The 19,587-nt window shown below is 47.1% G+C and overlaps 1 protein-coding gene across 7 annotated transcripts in view; it reads left to right on the top strand.

Moving 5' to 3' along the window:
* LOC112309556 (collagen alpha-4(VI) chain) overlaps positions 1-19,587 on the top strand; it is a 131,944-nt gene that overhangs the window by 6,758 nt on the left and 105,599 nt on the right. For all 7 annotated transcript variants that reach the window (XM_053930296.1, XM_053930298.1, XM_053930292.1 and 4 more), the window contains exon 3: positions 19,183-19,311. The gene's annotated coding sequence lies outside the window, so the exon portion shown is untranslated. The remainder of the gene's footprint in view (positions 1-19,182; positions 19,312-19,587) is intronic.

The following is a 19,587-nucleotide window of genomic DNA, read 5'->3' as shown; positions in this document are numbered from 1 at the left end:
TTATTCCACCTGTTCAAAAACAAAGCTTATCTGTGTTCTCTTTCACTAGAATCTTTTCTTCTCAGATTCTAATGCCAATGTCCCCAATCTGTCAATGACATGAAAAATTGGTCCCTTAGGGTAAGTGAGTCAGTGTAACTGAGAAACCAAGGACCAACAGTTATTTTTGCTCTTCCTGTGAGGCAAGTCGCAGGGTGGTGTTTGTGGGGAGGGAAATTATTCCATTTTCCCATCATGTGGGATGGAAAGAGGGTCACTGGAAGTTGGCTGTTTCTGCAAGAAGCCAGGGACTGAAGCCTCAGGGATGGAGTCTGGAGGGGGGAGGTGCATGCAGATACCCCATTGCTTTATGGGTTATCCACACGCACCTCAGGTAACCCACAAAGCTTTGTCTCCTTATAAGACATGTGAGATGGTGGAGTCTAGGAAAGCAGTGCAGGATGAAAAGCAAAGTATCCTGAAGGGTCATAGAAGGGACAATTGAAGGAAGGAAGGAAGGAAGGAAGGAAGGAAGGAAGGAAGGAGGGAAGGATTGAGAACATGGACCCACACAGCAGTGATGGAACCACAGGAAAGGAACTCACTCACCCTGTGTTGGCATCTTTACCATGATGCTCTCTCCCTGAGCGCTGGAATTTCAAGGCCAGGAATCCATGGTCAAGAGTCTTGGCTGGGAACAGGCCTTGAGGTTCCCAGAGCTCTTTTCATTTAGAACAGCGGCTCTCAACATGTCTCTGCACCAGCAGCATCAGCATCACCTGGAAACCTGTCAGAATGCAAATGCCAGGGCCCCACCCAGACCTACTGAATGAGAAACCCTGGGGGTGGAGCCCAGCAGGCAAGGTGTGGACAAGCCCAAGTGATCCTGGTTCGGCCAGCGTGTGAGAAGCTCCCCTCTAAAGTCTCGTTCCATCACTTTCCCACAGGCAGACCCAATGGATCATAATCCTGCCAATACACTGGGCTCAGTGCCCTGCCTGTAGCAGAGCCTGAAGCATCCCTCTCTTCCTCTCTGCTTTGCTCTTATTCTGCCTCTGGGACTCAATTCAAGCATCGCTTCCTCTGCGACAAGGTGTGAGATTTTCCAGGATGACTTAGATGCTGCCTCTTTGGCCCTCCAGCCCTGGCTTACCCGTCGCTTAGCAAACATCAAATGGTGTCTGATCTTGTGTGCGAGTCTTTCCCTTTCTACAAGGTGAACTCCTTTGTTCATTTTGTTTTGAGCCCCAGTGCCTGGTGCATGGCGTTTAAACCATTTGTGGAATGAAATAATAAATGACCATCGCTTGGCTGGCAGCTTTACAAGGAGGAATAATAATCAGTCTTGGTCTGTGTGGCTCAATTGGTGGAGCCTTGTCTTGTGCACCAAAAGGTTGGGGGTTCAACCTTTGTTTCTCTCTTTCCCTCTCCCTTCCTCTCTCTCTAACATCAATGAGCGTATTAAAAATAATAATAAGTAATAATCACAGTAATATGAGTAAGAAGCAGTATTTACTCAGTTCTTTTTTTTACAAATAAAAAACATTCTTATTTAGGCACAAGGTACAAATAACAAAACGCACGTTTTAAGTGTACAGTTTCATGGCGTTTTGACAAGTTCACACACCCCATGTAAACACTCTCACTCGCAAACTTTCTCCATGCCCCTTTTCACCCGACCTCTAGACCACCGCTGGCCTGCTTGCTGTTGCTAGGTCTTAGTTTTGTCTTTCCTAGAGTTCTGGAGACGCGGAATCCGTTTGTGGTCCTCTGTGCCTGACTTCCTTTGTTCAGGACGCTGTGTCTGAGACCCATCCGTGGTGTCGTGCCCATCAGTGATAGATGCTATTTTTACTGCCGAGTGGCGTTCTGTTGTATGGGTCTAGCACAACTTGTTTATCCATTCACTTGTTTTGGGGCATCGTTTCTGGTTTTGGGCCTTTGAGAAAAAAGCTGCTGAAACCAATATAATACTGTATGTCAACTGTATTTGAAAAAAAGTTATTAAAAAAAATGAACAAAGCTGCTATGAACATTTGTGCCCAGGGTTTGGGTAGAAATCCTCTGAGCTTTTTAGGTCGTTTCACTCATGTATTCTCTGAGTGTCACAAAACATGGGAGATCTGTCAGGTGAGAGTCTGGCACAGGTGAATCTCAACTGTTCAGTGGATGGATAAATATCCAAACGTATCACTACCCATTTGAAAGATGAGAACATGCCACCAACCAGTGCCCGCCAGTTCGGTGGCTTGTTCACGCCACATGGTGAGCGTGTGATGGGTCTTCTAAGACTGGGGACTCGGGAGGGTATGGTAAAATAGAATGAAAGCTCTGGGCCAAAGGCTTTGGAGAGATGCGCTGGGGACTGTCAGGGGTCAGGACAGCATGCCGGGGCATGCCTAGCTGGTGCAGGCAAGGTTGGAGGCCCAGTGTCAGTACCTTCCAGGGCTGCTTGCCACAGCCTCTCAGGCTGTGCACTGCCCAATTTCAGGGCGTGCCGTGCACGTGCATTATGACCTTGCTACCCAACGGGTGGTTCCTGGGCCAGCAGCAGCTGAGAGCTTGTTAGAAATGCAAACTTGCTGGCCCCACCCAGGCCTACTGAATCACAGTCGGCATTTAACAAGATCTCCAGGTAATTCCTGTACACGCAGTATGACAGGAAACATGCTTCCTGGAGTTGTGCAAGGTGTGGTCCTGGTCCCTGAGTGCTGGGACAACGGGGATGGGACCAGGCGCATTTTCTTTCCTGGTCTTGCCGCGTCACTCCCCAGAATGAATGATGCCTGAGTGTGTGTTGTGTATGCATTTGTGTATGTGTGTGTGATCTGTATACACCATGTGAACGCCCCTGCATTTCACAAGCGCACAGGAAAAGCATGACTTGGGCACCCCATACTATGGTCGAGGCTGAGAAGCTGAAATTCTAAGGAGAATTAAGGAGAGCCTGTTGCTCTCCCTCCCGTCCACCAGGGAGGATTCCCCAAGTAGTGGTATTTCCATAAGCCCCTTACAAGCCTGGATGTCAAAACTTGGTTTTGCTGCTTCTGATTTTGAAGCCATGTGTGGGAAGGGAATCAGGGAATCAACAGTCAACAGTGTGGGGTTCCTGAGCTGGGCGTGTGTGCTGACCAGTGTCTTCTCAAGCTCACCCCTCCCTTGGGTCTCTCTCAGCTCTCCCTGTGGGCGGGCTCTCTCCTGTGACCAAGCAGCACTGCGTCCTTAACGCTGGACACCTTCTGTCCACTGTGGTCAACGTCACAGACCTGGCTAAGGTGGGGGTGCTGTTGGACATCCTGGCAGACGTTCCACAGAGGCGGCCTGTGATGGCGCCAGCAAAGCCTCAGCGTCTTATGGAGAACTCATGAATTACTGAGTCCGTGTTTTTTCTATGCCTGGTCAGCCTATTCACGTACAGAATGCCCACTCTGGCCCTGCTGCCAGCTGCCAGCTACCAGCTAAAACCCGCCCCACAAACATGCAAACAAAATCCATCACAAGTTCCGTAGTCACCCCATATTTTATAGATTGTGCTTTTGCTTTTGTTTCTTCACCTATTTTACCAACTGACTCGCCAACATATGAATAGAAAGGATTTGCATGTGAAACAACTAAGTACATGCAGAATCACTATCTGTATGTAGGAGTTATTTTTTGACATATTTTAATGCCCTGGGAAGATATCCAAGATACATTGCTAAGTAAAAATAAAACAAAACACTCAGAATAACGCTAATAGTGTAACTTAATATATGTAAATTTAAAAATAGATGGTTATATATACATAAACCCTTGTATAAATGTATATGCACAAGTACGTATGTGTATACATAGATGCACACAAAGGAGACTGGAAGGATCCCAGACAAACTGTCGGGAATGGTTGATCTTGGGGAGGGTGTGGGGGAAGTGCTGGGAGTGTTTATGAAGAAGGACTTTCCCGTAGTGCTCAGTACCCCTGCATGCTGTCTGAACCGTTCAGTGTCTTAGCCTTGGTTGCCCGGTTGCCTGGAGGCAGGCTCAGATGCTCTGAGGAAGGGCCAGCCCAGGGAGCAGGAGGAGTGAGGGATGATGGCTGTGAGGCAGGGAAGGAGGGGTCCTGTACAAAGATGCTGTTGAATTGGCTGTTTTGTTCAATTTCCTGAGACCCTCTCCGCCAGACACTGTCCAAACTACTCAGTCTCAGGACTGTCTGAAGTGGTGGAGAAAACCAGGCAAGAACAACTTCTCCCTCCCACTGGTCTATGGGGAGTTAGTTCCTCTGGAACCTCAGGTTGCATGAGTGAGGGTGCTGAGTAGGTTTCCGGGGGGAGTCACCGGAAGCCAGGGCAGCAGGGAAGAGGTGTGTCGCCCAGGCTTGAGGAGAGGCACTGTGGGTCCTGCCAGCGTGCGGGGTCCAAATCCACAAAGGCCTGGGGCAGCAGCTGCACTGAAAAGGCCACCAGCGCCTGGAACAGTGCCCAGGAGTTGTCTGCTGCGTTGTACAATGAGGGGATATTTGGGTCTTCCATGTATATGTAAAAACACTAAAGAGTTAATTTTGCACAGGATAAAAATGTTGAAATGTGGTCTGTGGAAGATACTTAAATTTCCCACTTCTTGGGTAAACACTCAAACGCACCATTTGCCACTACTCTGCCTCGCCTTGCTCGTACTGCACTGGGTAGGGCGTCTGCATTGCACAGTAGAGTTAGCAGAGCTCCCTACCTCATGAGATTACAGTGAAGATTAAGGTGGAATAATGAAGCATGGAGAGCAATTTTAGCACATAGAGCAGCTCAAGTGTGTGTAAGCTGTTGCTCTCTGGATTGCGCTACGTAACACACCGCCACTTTGTTACACTCATGGAGTCTGTGGTCTCACCTTCTCTGGGGCCTCAGCTGAGGTGACTCAAAGGCTGGGGGCCTGACAGTGGGAGGCTGGCTCATCCGGAGCTTGTTTTCCCACATGGGTGGTGCCAGGGCTGGGGGGCCTCCAAGAGCAAGGTCTCCTACAGGAGTGCCTACATGTAGTTTGTCCCCGTGATTTGGAATCCTCACAGCATGGCAGCTCAGGGCAGGCTTGTCACCTGGTGGCCCAGGGCTCCAGGTGCCAGTGCCCAGAGCAAAGGCAGAAGCCACGTAGTGTGCTATGGTCCAGCCTTGGAAGTCCCACAGTGTTGCTTTCCCACATTCTACTGGTTCTAAATTAAAGGTGGGGGGACGTGGACACCACCCCTTAATAGGGCAGCGGCAGGGTAGGAGAGCATGTAGGGAGGAGATACGGCTGCAGCCGTCTTTGCAAAACCACATCTACCCACATTCTTATTCTTGCTCATTCTTACAGGGGAGCGAAGCTCGTGTCAATTTCAAGAAGCCCAGTCTATTTAGGTGTTTTCTCTTTTTCCTTTTTTGGGTGACTAAAATCTTCCAGGAAACTAGCTTCTAATAAACCATTTCAGACACTTCATTCCAGGAAAGGATGACATATTTCACCTTGCAGAGAATTGATTTTGTGTTCGCTTTGTATTAAAGAGTCACTTCACGAAAAGAAAACTGTGTATATTGGCATCAGGGGATCCCAGGAGAGCTCGGGTCCTTTGTATTTTTCAGTTTCTCTTTTTCTATTTACTGACTGGCATATTTTTTTTAAACTTTCTTTTCATCTTGTCCTGTTTATCTAAAGAAGAAAAAGGGAAAGGGAAAGAATCAGGAGAGTATTTTTTAAAATGTGTGCCTTTGAGCAAGGAATTCCTAAGCGGGGTGGAAAAGGTTAAAAATCACAGCGGTTTTCTGTTAGTGTAGAAACACCGAAGCATTTAATTACCAAATACAGTCATGCTGACTTTGACATCATTTGCTAGTGTGTTGAACTCAGTCTACGTAACACACATTTGTTGAGTGTTTCCTGCAAGTCGTGCACGGGATTAAACATGTGGATTCGAGGGAGAGACGCCACTCCTGCATGGGAGGCGCCTCCACTTTGGTGGCCGGCGGCACACAGGTGCGCCGTGGAGAGTATCCTGAGTGGTTCCTTCCTGGAGGCGCCGGTTGGGTTTGGTTTTAGCAGCACGGCCTTCCTCATCGTATGACAAGATCGGAGCCTATGAGCCGGGATGTTCATCGAGGAGGCAGCAGCGACTGAGGGTCTGGCTTTTTTGGCCTGGGGTGTGGGGAGGAAGAGGCTGTTAAGACGCATTAGGCAGATGTAGGGTTTGCACACATGCCCGCCCACGTGGGAGGCTGACTTCCAGGTGCATCACCGAAAGATGTGTGGGCAGTGGCAATACAGTCCGTATTAACACCCCTCAAACCTCACACTCTCTCTTTCAATTCTTGGTGGAAAAATCTGCCAGCGAACGAGATGCTAATAAAACATTTCTCCCTCTGTGAAGCATTGATCTGGTTTGAGCTAGCCTTGTTCCAAGGCTATCTTCTCAGGAAAGAAAGGGTTTTCAGGAAAACCTTTTCCCTGAATTTATGTGGAAAACTGAGTCCCAAACCCTTAATGTGGCCCACACTTCCCCTGTGATCTGATCCCAGCTTGTTTGTCTTACTCCACACCACCAACCTCCCCCCCACCCTGCCACGCCCGGCCCCTTGCACAGTGGATTACAGCCGTGGCCAGTCCTGTAAAGCCATGTGTTCGGTCACTTCTAGGACTTTACCCATCCTGTCCCTGCTGCTGAAATGCTTGTTATAGCCTCTTCCCAATTACACGTGGCTAGCTGCTCTTTCTTTGAGCTACCTCCTTCAGGAAGTCTTCCTTGAACACTCCCCATCTCTGAATGGATCAGGCTCTCCTCACCTTCCCTAGTTATGGAACTGATCACCTTTCCTTGTAATTTCCTCTCGGCCTCTCAGTCTCCCCTACTGTGTAGGAAGTTTTTGTGAGAGAAAGGCCTGCAGTCTTATTTGCCATTGTTTCCCCGGGGCCTGGTAGATGCTTGCCACATAGGAGTGCTAAAGTACCTATTAGATGAAAGAAGAAACTTATTTATAAGGTCTTTACACTTTACTCATTGTTTTTATAGTGTATTACTAACATAATCATGGGCAAAACCCTGTTCATCTCAAGGGAATGAGAAGACAAGCCACAGACTCGGATAAAATATTTGCAAGAGGCTTATCTGATAAGGGACTGTTATCCAAACCATACAAAGAACTCTTAAAATCCAACAATAAGAAAATGAACAACCTGGTTAAAAAGTGGACAAAAAATCTGAACAGACGCCCAATCGAAGAGGACACACGAATGGCACATAAGAATGTGAAAAGATGCTCCATATCATATGTCATTAGGGAAATGCAAATTGAGCAATGAGATTCCGCTGCGTTTATGAGAATGGTGCAATTCTGCTATGGAGATCGTTTAATTTTCACAGTGTCTTTGTGAGGCTATGGCAGATTGCAGTCATCTCATGGCGCAGCCTAGGAAACTAAGGCCCACAGAGAATAAATGAATTGCCTGAGGCCGCGCTTTGTCTCAGCCTGAATTCCCCGAGAAGACAGCAGGAGACAGGGGCTTGTGTACAGGCGGTTTATTTTAGCACCAGCGTTTTCAGGGGCCAGAAAAGAAAGGAGGAAAAAGTAGTACTAGGTAGATTTTCTTGAACTGGTCATCACTTTGGGTAATGGGGACTTCCTAGTACTTTCTCCTGGAGTCTTCTGAGGAACTAGGTGGAATGTTCCTCTGAACTCTCTGTCTGAGAGAGAAAAGTGAAAAATTTGTTGTGGGCTCTGGACCCCTGTGGTTAAGGTTACTACAAGGTTGTGTACACCTGTGTGGAGAATGTAGATTCCCACAGTTGCTCAAGCTTCCTCTGCCTTAGAGAAGCCTCGGGGGACACAAAAGAGGTACTCAGTGAAGCCAAGGCAAGCTGCCATCATTTTACAGCTGAAGCTGGTGAGCTAAGAAGATGTAGGCTTGGCTTTTAGGTGATGGAGCCGAGACTTAAACCAAGACTGCCAAATCCCAAAGTCCATGTTCTTTCTGTTCTTTAAAGCCGTCAAGGAAGGACACAGAAAACTCTCCAGTTCTATTCGACTGAAAAATCAAATTCAAACCATTAGCTGTTCCCAAAGTTCAATTTCTTATTTGCTGCTGTTGCTAGACCTGTCATGCTCTGACACCCCCAAGTGCTCACAGTGGCCACGAGGTGGCGCTCCACACCCTCGGCTGTGCTTTGAGGTGGCAAAGGTGTGTGGGCTGTTAAGTCAGTGGAGGCTGCAATTTGGCAACTATCAAGTTCTATATTAGTAGAGCAAGTAACATTTATGAACCCTCAATAAATAGAATTCTAAAATAACCTTTCGAACGTCATGTTAAAATAAACAGCAGATTTTCATTTCCCACTGCTTCCTTTCTATAAAGATGTTCTCTGATGTTCCCTCCATTAAAATAACCCGCTGTCATCAGCTTTTGCAAACACGGTAGACTTGGGAGTTTGCAAGTTGACTTGCAGGCCTCTAGAGAAGTCTTTCTCGACGTGTGGACTAAGGCATGGGAATCTCGTTGGGTGTTCGTCGAAACACAGATTCCTGGAATTTTCCCCAGACCTGCTGTGCCAAGGTCACTGGGTACTCTGCATTTTTACCCACACACCAGGGGATTTTGTGCAGTCTAACCTCTGACTCTAGATTACATCTCTTGTCTTGCTCTGAAGGGCTGGCTCATCAGGAATCCACCTGAGTCATCTTGTTTGTCTAATTGGCACTACTACCCTCTGAGATGAATCGCATGTGCTAAATGCACAAGGTTGCAGTTTGGAGTCTGCTCCTCACGAGGTTCATTGGCAGCTCGTCCACCTGATTCTTGTGCTTAGACCCTCTCTGAGCTGGATGGAGCAGGGCAGCTAACCTTCAGGAGAAGCTGACTTCCGGCCACACGGCTAGTGAGTGTTAGCTGCCCTGGTGTCCTGGTGGATTTGTAGTTCTGACTCTTCTAAGTTAAAACTACTACTTCTCCAGAGTTTCCTCCCCTGCATAGTTTTCATCTAGCCTTGGACCCATGAGATCTTTTGTGTGAAACGTGGAGGGTAGGAATGCATTAGCAGCTATGTTGTCTCTAAGGCTGGGAAGGTCGGTGGGGTGCACTGGTCACTGGCAGCTCATTGCGGGCTCCTCTGATTGGTGTGGGACAGCAACGGGCCCACAGCTCTTCTGCTTGTGCCTAGTCTCCTCAATGGCTTCCCCAGTCCTGAGCCAGGCGTGTGTTTACTTCTGTGACAAAAGGCTCCCTCATCTACGGGCATGGGTCTCCTGCATCACTGAAGATGGAGGCTGGGAGACAGTGAGAGACTGGCATAGTCCCGTTGCATCCTGTGTTTCCTGGAACATCCCAGCTGGTCCTGCTCTCTCACTTCACACCTCTCCTGACTTCTGCCAGCCAGTGCTGCTGACTCAGCCCCCAACACCAGATGTGGAAACACAGCCCCACACAAACAGCTTAAGCAGCTCTCACAATTGCGTCAGTTCAAATCCCTTTAATAAAGCCTTTATCATTTAGATTTTGCCTAGCCAGTTCTGCTTTTTCTGACCAAGACCTGACTGATACCAGGTGTGGGGGGAAGAAACACCATCACGCATATTCGATACCCACTGGTTTCTTATGAGTAAAATTGCTTCCTGACTGTACCATGGCCATCATATGTTGCACCAGCGTCATAACAGATAAAAAAGGCCTTTCAATACTTATCTTGTTTAATGACTTGATTAAACGAATTGGCATTTCTTGAGCAGTTATCCTGTCCCAGGTGCTGTGTAAGAGATGCTGAATGAAGGAATGAATGAATTTACTTATCGTCCCCTGAGGACATTCTTTCACTGCTTTTAGAGAGAAAGGAAGAGAGAAGAAGGAAAGAGAAACATTGATGCAAGAGAGAAGCATGGTTTGGTTGCCTCCTGTACGCATCCGGGGTGCGTATCGAAACCCCAACCTAGGTATGTGCCCCGAGTGCATATCAGACCTGCAACCTGTTGGTTATAGGATGATGCTCCAATCAGCTGAGCCACAAGGGCCAGGGCTGACATGCTGTATTTAAAGAGGTGTGAGGCCTTGGTCTGGAACTGGTAGGGAAACAGTGGGGCAAGGGTTTTGGAGGACATATGTAATAGACTGGCTTTCCTCTGTCAGCTCCACTCTCTGTTTCCTGGTTCCCAGGAAAAGTCCGGGGCTGAGACTGTAGCTGCCAAAGCCAGCGTGTTGGCCAGGCACTGGCCCTGTGGAACCAGAGGACGGGTGTCTGTAGTTCCTTGCATGCTAAAAGCCAGGGGGAGGGCAGGGGCTGAGCAGGCTGGGCACCAACCCCTCTGCCTCTCCATCCCTTTCTCCTGGTTGGGCTGGGCTGCTCAGGAGCTACTCTCCCTGCCACCATCCCCCCACCCCACCCATAGCCCAGGATTCTGTGAACTCAGGCATTCTTTTCAGATACCCTTGCCAACAAGGGTAATCAGGACTTGTTTTGTAGTTATAAATCATTCCCTAAGGTTCTTAAGATTCAACATTTTTTCTTTATTTGTGGTTGGTTTGTTTTTATTCTATTGAAGAGCCAAGATAATACAATTTGGGATAAACTATAAGATATTTTGCTTTTTGTCACAGTTGCAGTTTACTTTATTGGAATTTACAATAAAGTAAAAAGAATATTTTTACAGATTAGCCAGTTAGAAAACAGTTATTTTGAACAATAGCCAGAGGGGAGTGGGGAGGGGATAGTGGGGAGAGGGGTCTATAGGAGCTACTATAAAGGACACAAGAACAAAATCAAGGGGGAGGGTAGAGGTGGGGGAGGGAGGTGGGACTGGTTGGGGTGGGGTGGAGGGATGGGAAGAAAATGCAGACAATTGTAACTGAATAAAAAAATAAAAATAAAAATAATAAAAAAATAAAATATGAATAAGTCACTAAAGAAAAGAAAACAGTTATTTTGGACTGAACGTTGAATTAATCATAGGTGTTTAACTTTGAGAGGGGTCTTATAAACCACTCTCAGTGGGTCGCAGGGGTGTCCAACCTTTTGGTGTCTCTGGGCCACACTGGAAGAAGAGTTGTCTTGGGCCATGACACATTAAATACACCATGACACATAATCACAAAAAAAAAAAATCCCATAATGTTTTAAGTAAATGTATGATTTTGTGTTGGGCTGTGTTCACAGCCGTCCTGGGCAGCAGGTGGCCCTGCAGAGCCACAGGCTGGACACCCCTGGAACAGCATTCTTGGGACATGTTATTCTCAATTGTCCCTTCCAGATAGAGACTTAAATAAGTGAATGAGTAAAAGTTCATGTAGCTTCCTTTCAGGCCTGGGGAGGGGATGAAGCATCCCTACCCATAAGCCTTTCTGATGTGGGTAATGCCCAGGAAGTTTCGTCTTTTTTATTTGTCCCTGCCAGACATCATCCCTGCCACGTATTGAACTCTTACTATGCACCAGGAACTATACTAAGCATTGAAAGTACATCATCTCAGTTCTTTACAAGAGTCCTTTGAAGTAATATCATTGCAGATGAAGAACCTGAGGCACAGAGAAGTCAGGTATCTTGCCCAGGTCCGAAAGAGCTGGCAAGCACCGTGCTCTTTCCTCCACACCAGCTGTCCTCACGCTGTGGTCCCCAGACAGCAGCAGCTTCACCTGAGGATGTGTCAGAAACGAAAATTCTTGGGCCCCATCCCAGACCTGCTGAATTTGAAACCCTGGGAATGAAGCCCAGCAATCTGTTCAAAACCTGCCTGGTGATTCTTATGCACACCGACGCCTGGGGACCACTGAATTGGAGAGTTTACAAGATCACAGAAAACCAACTGTTCAGTTGGATCCTGAATAACATAGGCCACTGCGGAAGGGAGGGGTGTAATGGGCTGGGGTTCCACAGGAGGGTTCTTGGAAGAGATGGGTCTAGATGCAGGTCCAGAAAGAAAGGTGGAGGAGAGTAGAGGGAACCTCAGTGGAGAGGAATAGCACACACAAACCATGGGAAAGGGAATGTACTGGGCTTATATGCAGAAGTGTCAGGGACTGGAGTCAGTGAAAAAGAAGGAAGGCAAGTTGGGAGAGTAATGCTTCATAAGTTTTCTTTACAAGTACTTTTTTACTTTTTCATGGAAGGAGTTTGGGTTTTCTGAAATGAGCAATATAGACCAATTGGAAATGTGTGAGCAGGGGAGTGATCCATTTAGCCTAAGAAACCAGGAAAAGAGTTTGCGAAGATGAAGAATTTTCTGTGTGTGTATATTTCAGTGAAAAAAGCAGGGATGAACTTCAGTGCAAAGACTCTGTGTGTGTGTGTGTGTGTGTGTGTGTGTGTGTGTGTGTGTGTGTGTGTGTGAAGTGTTGGGGCCAGCCAGCCCCTTCTGTGGATGGCTTCCTCTAACAACCTCGTGAGCAATCAGAAAGCGGAGAGGATGTTGGCTAATTTACTAAGGCAAAACGTTTGCTTATTATCTATGCCTAGTCCTTGTTTTGGGCAATAAAAGGCCATTACTGATCCGTACTGACCTCTAATCTTCTCAAATGAACCAGCTGTTCTTGCACAATGCAGCATGAGTAGAGAAGATGGGAAACTGCCGAGATTCCGTTTCTAGGAAATTCATAATAAGATATGAGACCGCCACTTGTTCTAGTTACACACTAAGAATAATTTCCGTCTCCAAGGAAGTGTTCAGTACAAACATCAATCTCCTAGTCTTTCTTCTTCAAAGAATCATGTGGAATCATTGTTATGTGTTACTTCTGACCGGAAGCAACTTGTACTGAAATATTCTCTTATGTTGTGCGGTGGTTTGGAAATGCAGAGAGGCTAGAGATTCCCAAATAAAAGCATGTAACTTAAGGACTGACTTACGCTTCTGTGAGCTGGAGATTAGAATGCGGAGTCTGGTGAAATTGGATTGGAATTTTTAGGTCTCCCTACTTAACCAGTATGGCCTTGGGCAAGTCACATTTTTCCAAGCCCCCACAGAAATAGAAATAATTAACCTTAGTGAGTTGTAAAAATTTTTAGAAATAATGGGTATAAGGCAGGTAGTGTGCTGGGCACATTGGAAGCCAAGTAATGTAATTAGGAATGTCTAATATACTTAACAATTTTGTGATGTCCATAAATGAAGAAAATTCCCCCATTTTTTAAATTTTTAGTGGAAATTCTGGTTCTGCATCTTTAACACTCCTGAAATATGGAAGATGACTTGTGGTGTTTTGAGTTTGCACATTTGTAAGATAAATTCACAGAAGTGGAATTGCTCAGCCTAGGACTACATGCATTTATAATCTTGATAAATATTTTCAAATTGGTTTCTGTGGGGCTTGTGCCAATTTATCTTCCACCAGCAAAGTACATGAGGCAGGCAGATGTTTTTTGAACACTGCCAGATGACATCTTTGTGGAAGTTTTACAACACATTATACATTCTTTGACGCCCCTTCATCGAGAGGTGGGGGTCTGCGTCTCCTCCCTCCGACCCTGGGTGGGCTGTGGCTGCTTTGACAAGCAGTTGTGGCAGAAGCGATGGCATGTGATTTCTGAGGCTATGTCACACCGGGCCAGGCAGCTTCCACCTGGTTGGTTCTCTTGGGATGCTCATGCAATGGGAAGCAACCACTGTGGAGGGGGCCTGACCACCCTGAGACCACCATGGTGGAGGGGCCACATGTAGGCACTCTGACCGACAGCCCAGCCGAACTCCCGGCCGAAGAAAGGACTAATTGTTGGCCAGGTGAGAGGGGGAGGCAGGCATCTTGGACATTCAGGAGGGCAGAGACGTTAAATGACCACGGCCCCAGTTGGTATCTAACTGCAACTGCCAGCCAAGCCCTTCCTGAATTGTGAGCCAAATACAGTAGTTGCTTTAAGCATTTGAGGGTTGGGGTTGTTGGTGATGCAGCACCGGTACTGTGGGCGCTTCCCTACAGTGGTTCTTGAACTTTAGTTTCAGCCTCCTCACCCAGAAAACCTTTCAGAAGAGGGTCCTACAGGTTTACCAGGATGGATGCAGGGTCCAGCTCAGTGGGCCAACTGCAGTTCTCTCCAGCCCAAGAAAGCATGAGAGAAAATGAGTAAGAATGACATTGTTATACAGCCAACCTTGACTCAGCACTAACTCAAACTTGAAAAAGTTATTTGTTAGTTAACAGCAACACTTTAGCTATTATTGAAGAGGCAGTGCAAGGCTGTATGAGCCCTTCTTTGAGGTCTGAGAGAGCTTGGTGTGAGAATTTGGGAAAGATATTTCATACCGTCTGAGTCTCAGTTTCTTTATCTGTATTGGCAGCACTTAGCTCATGGAGTTCTTGATAAATTAAGTAACATAATGTAGGAAAAGTGCGTAACAGTGATCGTCTCAATACACAGTAGTTAGCCGGAGTAGGATGGAGTGGACTTTCTTGCAACTGCTGCCCCGTAAGCCTGTATGTCCCTCAGGGCTGGGCACCGCCGGGCTTACTACTGGCAGCCACTCCCTGCAGTAATATTTCTATGAAACTAATGTTTACAGCCTCCGCAATGGTTGCCCTGCCTCCACCTCTGCCCTCCATTAGTATATTTCCCACCTTGTAGGTAGAGTGGGTCTAAGTTGGCTCATGTCGCTTCTCTGCTCAGAGCCCTCAGATGGCTCCCATTCCATCCACGGTAAAAGCCAGAGTCTTTACTATAACCTATGAGACCGTCCACATTTACCTCATGACCTTCACCTCACGCACGGGGCTCCAGACACTTAGACCTCCTTGCTGTTCCTTGAGCCCTCCCAGGGCCACCACAATCTGTTGGGTGGCTTGTGCCCTGTAGGAAGTACCGAGCTGAGGAGCAGAAGGAGCTGAAATCCAGCCGAGGCTGCCCTTACCATGTCGTGCTTCTGGCATGATGGACACCAAGGTGTCTTCTGGCCTGGCCCAGCCCTGATGTCCCAAGGTGTGTTCCTGCCTCAGGGCCTTGGCACTTGCTGTCCTTTGCCTTGGACTCTCTCCCTACAGAATACCTGACTTGTTTATCAACTTCCTTCAGGCCTTTCCTCAAATGCTACCTTATTAGAGAAATCTTCTCCGATGCCTGTGGCAATAGGAACCCTCACCCTACCTTGCCCTCTCTGTTTTTCTGCATATCACTAATTGCCATCTGATATATATAATCTGTACTTATCTCTGCTCTCCCCACTGTGCACAATGATTCTGGAAGAGTAGTCCTTGGACCCAAAACATGGTCTCACCTGGGAACTTGTTAGGAATGTGAATTACCTGGCCCGACCCAACACCTTCTGAATCGGAAGCCCTAGCAGGGGTGTCAAACTCATTTTCACCAGGGGCCACATCAGCCTCGAAGTTGCCTTCAAAGGGCTGAATGTAATTTTAGGACTATATAAATGTAACTACTCCTTAACTAGGGGCAAGGAGCTCAGCGCTGCCGCCGGGTAGAAACAAGGTGCCGGGCTGGATAAAACAAGGTGGAGGGCCGGATTCGGCCTGCAGGCCTTGTGTTTGCCACTTCTGCTAGAGGTAGGGCCCATAAACCTGTGTTTTAATAAGGTAATTCTGATGGCCACTCAAGTTTGAGAATCCTTGGTCTAGGAAATGAGAGCGGATTCTTTGTTCATTTGCTGCTGTATTCTCAGAACTTAGAACAGCATCTAGGATAACGTAGATGCTCCATAAGTATTTGTTGAATGAGTGCTGAATGAATTTGAGAGCTTTCCAAGAACAGGGTTGCCTTTTAAGTGCTTTACAAGTATTAATTTATTTAATCCTTAATCGGTGCTATGATTCAGGTACTATAATTATCATATTTCACAGCTGAGACACCTGAGCCACAGAAAGACTAGGTAACTAGCTCAAGGTCAAACAGCTAGGCAGTGGGGAAGCCAGGAACTTGGAGCTCAAGTATTTAATCATGGGGCATATACTGGCTTGCAACAGCCTCGGGGGCCCAGCAGAAGTGTCAGGCTGCTGGGTAGGGGGAAGCTTTTTATAAGAAAGGAACAGAAGGAAGATCTCAGTGTAGTCCTGTCTGGAGGTATGGGGCTGAAGGGGCAGTGGTCAGGAGCAGGACACAGGTTCAGTCCTTGTCTCCCACTTTCCATTCAAACACTCCGAATCTCAATTGTCCATCTGTGCAATGGGCCTGAAGCCAGGGGTCTGGAAATTTGCAGGTTTGGGGCTGCAGCCAGCTCATATGGTCATGAAGCAGGCCCTGGGGGCACCCCAAGTCACACCCCCTGAGTCCATCTCTGACTGCAGAGGCAGCTGTGGTGGAGAGTTGTGGGAGCCTGGAACCCCCTCATCCTGACAACTGGCCCCTCAAGTGTGCGTTCCTGCATCTTCCCTCTTCCTAACCCAGGGCTTTCTCTAATGCGAAGGGGGTCCACTGGGCCTTCCAGGAAGCTTGGCCTGAAGTTGATGCCCTTGAAACAACCCCCAGCTAATGGGGAACAGGAACCAGCAGGTACATGTGCCAGTCTCCTGTCTTTGGGGTGGATAATTCTCGGGCATTTGGGACATTTCTGGGGGATGGCAGTAGGATGAGTCCTCCCCCACCCCTTGCTTATAGCAGCAGCAATCTCAGTAACACAGCCTCCCATCCACCTTTCCTCCCTCCCTGTCTCACTCTCTGCCTCTTCCCTACTCCTGCTTCCTGGGCTCACCTTCCAAATACATCACCTGCCTGCAAGTGCTGGGTCTCAGGCTCCGTTTTAATGAAGAGACCTGCCTTTCTCCAGATTAGGATAAAAGAAACTGCTCAGGGAGAATGAGGCCCAGCAGGGCACCTGGCCAGGAGCATGGCACCATCAGTGTCCTTGGGCTTTAAACGTGCCCAATGGCCTGAGTTCTGGCCCAAGCTGTGATCAGATAGATGTGGAAACAGAAGCTTTCCTTGTTTCCTCCGGCAGTCAGCTCATTCGTTCCGTTTTTTGAGTGAGCTTTACACAAGAACAGATATCTCTAGCATTTGTGTTCAGAAGCTGGGGCCAGAGGCTAAAATTTGTTGAAAATTCAGCTTTTATTCTTTGGATTCGAAAAAGACCTGCTAAGAAAACCCTGCCCGTGGCCTGCCCCCTGCAGATCACAGAGGCGAGCTCAGCTGCCGGCGGTCATGTGGTCAGTCCCTGGCTGCTTCTCTGCTCACTGGGTGGGAGTTCTTTTCTTTCTCTCCGAGGCACCCCGCTCATCTCGCACCACTCCCAAACACAGTGGGAGGGAAAACAACCTTCAAAGAGCAAAGCAAGGTATACTTTCCTTCTTAAAAGGGACCCTTGAGGTTATTCCTGGGTGGTGACTTATGGTTATGAGTGATTCTTTTTCCTTTAGGCTTACTTGTATTTTAAAAATTTTATATTCATACCCTGGAGTATTTTATTTATACACACACACACATATATAACCTCAACATGAAAAGTTAAAAAATAAATTCAATTGCACAAATAATTTGTGGAATACATGAATCATCAAAACAGCTGGATATAGAGGAATTTTACATATGTTTATATCCTTAATTCACTCCTCAGTTAAGTCAAATTCCTTCATACTTGGTCCAAATCTCTCTACCAACACCAACCCCCAACACTGGCCCCACAGCAGGTTTGTAGAAACACAAGCTTTAAGGTTAGGAACTCAACTTTCTGCTGAAGAACAAAGAAGCAGTGAGAAGGGAAGTCCTTTTGCCACAGGTAACATTGTTCTTCAGTACACGGTCATCAGTGTGCCTGTAAATGGATCAGGAGTGGCCTTTAGTCCACAACATTTGAGTTTTAGAATAATACTACTAATAGAAACACCTGTGTAGCACTCACTGTGTGCGAGGCACGTGGCTAATGCTTTGCCTATATTGACTTATTCAGACTTCTCCATGACCTTATGAGATTGGAACTATTAAATTATTCTCATTGTAGAGATGAGGAAACTGAGATACAGACAGATTAAGGAACTGGCCCAAAGTCACACAGCTAATGAGAGGCAGGGCCAGAATTTAAACCCGGAACTGCCTGGCCCCAGAGTCCCTTCTCTCAGTGACTACACTAAATTTCCTCTCTGCACTTCTTTTCTCTCAATGCGACAGCCTCTTCCAAAGATCTTCGGCAGGAAATTCAACTTCAGACTCTATTCGCGTTCCCTTCTCACCTCTGCAAGATCAGATAAGAATCCTCAGCTTGGAGAAAGGAGGGGGTTAGGAGTCCCATGTGTACCCACCTGTAGTTTCCTGGTTCCATACTGATGGCCACACTCAGGGCTGGTTCTCCCGACTGGCTCTCGGCAAACCTAAGAAGCATAGGGCTGTATTGTGCTAAAGACTTGCTCTCATTAGGAACCCCACCCTCCCATGGACCCCCATCTACTGGGGCTCAGTGGGTACTCAGGGCCCAAGCTGTGTCCTGTGGGGAGACCCCAAACCCCACTCAAGGGTGTAGTCTCAGGATATTTCTGCCTCCCTTCTCAGCCCAAGTAACGGTCTCTGTCGCCTCTTCCTGCAAACACCCGGCTGAATCCTCAGTTGTGATGAAACAAAGGATTCTTACTTAGTTCCTGAGATTGACTGGAGGAGGGGGCAAAGGTGTCTCAGTGCTGATTCCTCCTACCGGGGTGGGAGTTGGGGAAGGACAGACTGATGGCATGTATATGTTGGTAAATCATCTGTCTTACTGCAGATTCCCATGAGCCAGCACGTGAACTAAGAGACTCAGGAGTGCAGGGAAGCAGAGGTGGGAGAACTTATGGACCAGAGGGTGGGAATGCAAGAATCACTTGAGGATGATTGTTCAAAACACCTGAACCTCATGCCAAGTTTATGGAATCAGAATTCTCCAGAGGATTCCTTAACAATGGCATCTTATGATAAAGTTGATTTTTGGCTAAGCGAGTTTTCTAGAAAGCCAGAGTTTCCTGTAATAGTCAAAAGTTTACTTAATGGACGGTCATCGAAAGGAACTCTGAGACTATTACTTTGTGGTATAAGGAACTACATTAGTTAGAATGTTTATTGTAGAGAGCAGTGTTTGTCACTTAAAAGTTGTAAACTGTATTTGCTACTGGAGGTCAAATTTATGGCAGCCTAAGATCATTGACCCCTGGCGGTGACCTCTTGATCTTATTGTAATTAACTAGTCATTGTATGAAAATCAAGCTTTTTTTTTTTTTTTTGGAAGGCATAATGTCATTCCTCATTGCAGAAGTTCTATCCAAGTAAACATTAAACATGTGACTTTAGCAGATAAAACCATGAAGCAAATTCTCTTTCCTCCACAGTGGGTTTAAACCGGTTTCTCCATAGCCTTGGGAAGTGATATGGCAGAATTACTGAACATTCTGGATACAGTTCTGAAAATGACGCTGTCATGCAAACGACCAAAACACCCAGGCTTTAACTGTACCAAGGTTAGTACTTTTTTGTTTATGTTTCGTTTCTCAATCCCTTCTTGTCTGCTTTTTGTCATGGGTGCAGATGTCTTGTTTCTCCGAAAAACATAGCTTTGGGGATTAGTCTTGGATTCCAAGAGACCAGTGGGGTGCTGCTCCCACTATGAGTACTCAGCCAGCATTTGTTGGTGATAACAGGGGCTCCTCATCCCGTCAAGGATCCAAATTGTGTGTGAGGATGGAGCGGGGATCATTTACAATCTTTGATGCCTTCCTCCCTGAGCCAGAATGAGG

Source organism: Desmodus rotundus, chromosome 8, assembly GCF_022682495.2.
Source record: "Desmodus rotundus isolate HL8 chromosome 8, HLdesRot8A.1, whole genome shotgun sequence".
NCBI lineage: Eukaryota > Metazoa > Chordata > Mammalia > Chiroptera > Phyllostomidae > Desmodus > Desmodus rotundus.
This window is presented reverse-complemented; position numbering and strand designations above follow the sequence as displayed.